This window comes from Salvelinus sp. IW2-2015, linkage group LG6.2, assembly GCF_002910315.2.
Source record: "Salvelinus sp. IW2-2015 linkage group LG6.2, ASM291031v2, whole genome shotgun sequence".
Lineage (NCBI taxonomy): Eukaryota > Metazoa > Chordata > Actinopteri > Salmoniformes > Salmonidae > Salvelinus > Salvelinus sp. IW2-2015.
The window spans coordinates 24,242,671-24,247,994 of NC_036846.1; the positions used below are offsets into that span (position 1 = coordinate 24,242,671).

General features: G+C 45.5%; 1 long non-coding RNA gene and 1 pseudogene across 1 annotated transcript; one reads left to right on the forward strand and one right to left on the reverse strand.

The window, feature by feature from the left end:
- Positions 1–1,470: 1,470 nt before the first annotated feature.
- Positions 1,471–1,934, reverse strand: LOC139027989 (uncharacterized). The gene is made up of 2 exons (XR_011480123.1): positions 1,590–1,934; positions 1,471–1,529 (listed from the first exon to the last, which is right to left on the reverse strand). It is a non-coding gene; the product is annotated as an uncharacterized lncRNA (long non-coding RNA).
- LOC111966025 (platelet-derived growth factor receptor-like protein) overlaps positions 1,930–5,324 on the forward strand; it is a 16,209-nt pseudogene continuing 12,814 nt past the window's right edge.

Consider the following 5,324-nt stretch of genomic DNA (forward strand, 5'->3'; position numbering starts at 1 on the left):
ACTCACAAACTTCTACAGATGCACAATCGAGGGCATCCTGTCGGCTGTATCACCGCCTGGTACGGCAACTGCTCCGCCCACACCGTAAGGCTCTCCAGAGGGTAGTGAGGTCTGCAGAACGCACCACCGGGGGCAAACTACCTGCCCTACAGGACACCTACACCACCCGATGTCACAGAAGGCCATAAAGATCATCGAGGACAACAACCACCCAAGCCACTGCCTGTTCACCCCGCTATCATCCAGAAGGCGAGGTCAGTACAGGTGCATCAAGCAGGACCGAGAGACTGAAAAACACTTCTATCTCAAGGCCATCAGACTGTAAACAGCCACCACTAACATTTAGCGGCCGCTGCCAACATACTGACTCAACTCCAGCCACTTTAAAAAATGGAATTGATGGAAATTATGTAAAAATGTACCACTAGCCACTTTAAACAATGCCACTTAAAATAATGTTTTCATACCTACATTACCATCTCATATGTATATACTTACTCATATATCATCTACTGCATCTTGCCATCTTATGTAATACATGTACCACTAGCCACTTTAAACTATGCCACTTTATGTTTACATACCCTACAGTACTCATCTCATATGTATATACCGTTACTCTATACCATCTACTGCATCTTGCGCATGCCGTTCTGTACCACCACTCATTCATATATCTTTATGTACATATTCTTTATCCCTTTACACTTGTGTGTGTGTATAAGGTAGTAGTTGTAGAATTGTTAGGTTAGATTACTTGTTGGTTATTACTGCATTGTCGGAACTAGAAGCACAAGCATTCGCTACACTCGCATTAACATCTGCTAACCATGTGTATGTGACTAATAAAATTTGATTGATTTGATTTGATCCATTTAGTTACAACCTCAGAGGAGCTTTTTTGGTATGTGGTCAAAACACAAGACCTTTAGGAAAAACTGTTATAGAGTATAATGTATTCTTCAAGGTATGCAGCACGGTAGTTCAGGTTGATCGTGCTTCTCCTCTCTCTCTATCCCACCTCCCAGCTAAACAAACTAAATCTATGAAAAGAGTAAGTATTAGAAAGGACCCTGTTGTTTACTTTTAAAAGATATCGCTTCTGTACTTCAGAGGGCCACTGCCAACCTGCKGTMCTCTTCTTACTTCACTTCACCAGCTAAACAAATAGTCTAACCTAACCAAAACACCTTAACATCAACACAATGACAACTGTTATTTACATCTTCAAGGTAGTTCAGAGGGCCACTGCTACTATGCAAAGCTTTTTCTCTCTCTCACTCCACTTCTCCAGCTAAATAAACAGTCTCAGCAGTCCCAGACATAGCAGGGCGGAGGGGCCTCCATTCCCAGCCCCTGATTGGACCACAGGCCCCTGAATGGCTCCATTGAGCACCACAGGAAGAATTTGGGGAGACTCTTTCTCTCCCCCTTTCCCTCGCTCTCTCCCTCTATCTGCCCCTCTCTCTCTCTCCCTCTCTCTACTTCTCCCTCTCTCCCTCTTTCCCCTGCTCTCTCCCTCTATCTGCCTCTCTCTCGCTCTCTACTTCTCCCTCTCTCCCTTTCCCTCGCTCAGTCCCTCTATCTGCCTCTCTCTCTTTCTCACTCTCTGTATACTTCTCCCCCTCTCCCTCTATCTGCCTCTCTCTCCCTCTCTCTTTTTCTTTCTTTCATTCTCTTTTGGTCAGTAGAGGAATGTGTGTGATTTGGCTAAACAGCTAACCACTCATTTCGCAGTCACGCAGCAAACCTCCTTCTCCCTCCCTCTCTCCTTCTCTCTCTCTCCTTCTCTCTTTACCCCCTTCTTTCATTTTCATGTCTTTCACTCCTTGTTGCGTTCCCTGTTGTACTGCGGTTGTGAACCTTGTGAACTGTTAATCCTGTAGTCAGTCAGTCGGTGGGTTCATTGGTCTGTACATCACAGGAGCCATGGTGGCAGTAAACGGCTCAGGGGAGAYGTMGAGGCTGGTGTTATTGGGGGCTTTCCTCATCTGTGGGTTAATCCTGGAGTTTGGTAAGTGACTTTATTTCCTCTCTGTGTGGCTGTGGATAATGTGCATTCCTGAACATACACTAGGCTAATGAGGTACAGGAGGAGATTAGTGGATGGTTGCAGTACTCTAACTTATTGTGAACTTTGATGACATTTCTTGAGTTAGTTACATTTCATTTGGTTTCACCTCATGTTGTCTGTCTGTATAGTAAATTCCATTTGCAGAATATTCCTGTTATTGCCCAAGTATGGTTACCAATGGCATACTGCAATGTTTTAATCTAACATCAAATCAACATGAGACTCTTCATGCTTTTATTTGTTGCATTGAACTGGAGCACACTGTGCCTGTGACTATGTTTAAGTGTATTTCAAAGAATACWAATTCAATATTGGATACTTGCTCTGCAGGACAGTGCCAGCAGGATGAGCAGGAGGGACGGACCACCCCACCAGACCGTAAGCCCAAATCCAGTAAGGGTAAACCAGTGAGGGGAGCAGGTAAAGCCACAACCAAACCCAAGGTTAAAGCAACCCCGGCTCCCCCAGCAGCAGTCAACCAGGGACCTGTTCACCTGACACAGGTAGGATTGAAGACTATTTCAAATGATTTGCGAGAGAAAGCCTTGTTGCGGTTTCATAATCTTGAAGCTGCGATGACAGATTGGCATCGTCATAACATCTGTACATATACATATAGTCTACATTAAAGATAAACATTATGAACACAAATCAAAAAACACTTGCAGTTTGAGATATTTGACACAATCAATGGATGTTGTGGAGCAATGTCTACTAATTAGTGCAAATTACAAAACATTCACAAAAGCTCTGACGAAGCTTGAACAAAAATAAGTGATACTAGCGAAAAGCAGTGTGAGGGCTTCTCTTTTGTTTTAACATAATGACCACTAAAGGTAAACTGCCGTGCTGTTTCTCCTTCCTGGTTTTATACCGTAGGTGGTGAACAAGGGAAGTGTCCAGCGTGTTGGGGACAGTCTGAGCATCCGGTCGGTCACACCCTGGAGCTGAGTGTAAAGGGAACCCTGTTGAGTGGGCGTTCCTGTTTACCTGGGGAGGACGACGAGGGGAGACTCAGGTGAAGACCGGGGCCTTGACGATGTGATGGGAACGGGTGCCACGGAAACAGGGCTCCACGGCAACAAGGCTCACTAGAAAGAGGACCTGTCTCAACGTTGACTTGCCTGTATAAAACTTAATAATAAAAACGACATCTTGCCAGGATAGTCCAATATTAGTTGCTGTCATCGAATCATAATCAACTGTATTTGTATACGACTGTCCGAATATACAACAGGTGAGTGTTAGACCTTACGTGAAATCTGCACTTAAGCCCAACCAACTGTATCTAGTTCATCACGTAAGAGTTAAAAAATTTACCGACCAAGTAATTTATAAAATAAGAAAATATATATCAGTACACAAAATAAAGTTAATATATCTACTAAGGAGCATTACAGGGGGTACCCGTACGATCAGAAGTAACACTGTAGCGGCCGGATAGTTAGCGGTGTTAGTTCGACATCTTTACATGTAGGTAGGGTGAAGTGACTATGCATAGATAAAACAGTGAGTAGCAGAGTATAAAAACAATTGGAGGGTGGGGGGGGGGTGTCATGTAAATAGCTCGGGGGCTATTGGATTATTGTTCAGCAGTCTATGGCTTGGGGGGTAGAAGCTGTTAAGGAGTCTTTTGTCCTAGACTTGCCTCCGGTACCGCTCTCTGTGCGTAGCAGAGAGAACAGTGTATGACTTGGGTGACTGGAATCTCTGACAATGTTCTGGGCTTTCCTCTGACACCATGACAGTTTGTTGGTGATGTGGACACCAAGGAACTTGAAATACTCGACCCGCTCCACTACAGCCCGTCGATGTTAATGGGGGCCTGTTCGGCCCGCCTTTTCCGAGTTCCACAATCAGCTCCTTTGTCTTGCTCACTTGAGGGAGAGGTTGTTGTCCTGGCACCACACTGCCAGGTCTCTGACCTCTCCTATAGGCTCTGTCGGTGATCAGGCCTACAGCTCTTGTGTCGTCAGCAAACTTAATGAGGTGTTGGAGTGTGCGGGCCACGCAGTCGGGTGGAAAATGAGTACAGGAGGGACTAAGCACACCCTGAGGGGCCCCGTGTTGAGATCAGCATGCAGATGTGTTGTGCCTACCCTTACCACTTGGGGCGGCCCGTCTGGAAGTCCAGGATCCAGTTGCAGAGGGAGGTGTTTAGTCCCAGGGTCCTTAGCTTAGTGATGAGCTGTGGGCACTATGGTGTTGAACYCTGAGSTGTAGTCACTTATAGATGAAGCCGATGACTGAGGTGGTATGCTCCTCAATGCCATTGGATGAATCCCGGAACATTTTCCAGTCTGTGCTAGCAGAAGAGTCCTGTAGCATAGAATTCGCGTCATCTGACCACTTCCGTAGTGAGCGAGTCACTGGTACTTCCTGCTTTCGTTTTAGATTGTAAGCAGGAATCAGGAGGATAGAGTTATGGTCAGATTTGCCAAATGGAGGGCGAGGGAGAGCTTTGTACGTCTCTCTGTGTGTGGAGTAAATGTGGTCTAGAGTTTTTTTTCTCTGGTTGAACATTTAACATGCTGGTAGAAATTAGGTAAAACTGATTTAAGTTTGCCTGCATMAAAGTCCCCGGACACTAGGATGAGCATTTTCTTGTTTGCTTATGGCCTTCTACAGCTCGTTGAGTGCGGTCTTAGTGCCAGCATCAGTTTGTGATGGTAAATAGATGGCTACAAATAATATTGAGTACGCTCTCGGTAGATAGTGTGGTCTACAGCTTATCATAAGGTACTCTACCTCAGGCGAGCAATACCTCGAGACTTCTTTAATATTAGACATCTCGCACCAGCTGTTATTGACAAATAGACATACAACCCCGCCCCTCGTCWTACCAGACGTAGSTTCTCTGTCCTGCRGATGCAMGGAAAATCCCGRCAGCTCTATATTATCCYTGTCGTCGTTCAGCCACGACTCGGTGAAACATAAGATATTACAGTTTTTGATGTCCCGTTGGTAGTTTAATCTTCCCGGATAGTCTTGATCAATAGTAGGGATGGTAGTGGAGGTTTACTCACCCGCCTACGAATTCTCAGAAGGCAGCTCGACCTCCGCCGCCTTTTTCTCCGTCGGGGATATGGGCTCGTTCCCGCGAAAGCAGTGTAACCTTCGTGTCGGACTCGTTAAAGAAAAAATATTTATGCACATCTGGTGTGAGGGACTCATTTCTCACCTCTCTGTTTGTACAGAGATGCTGTATGTAGGCCTGTGTGACTCTGCTGTGAGGGACTCATTTCTCACC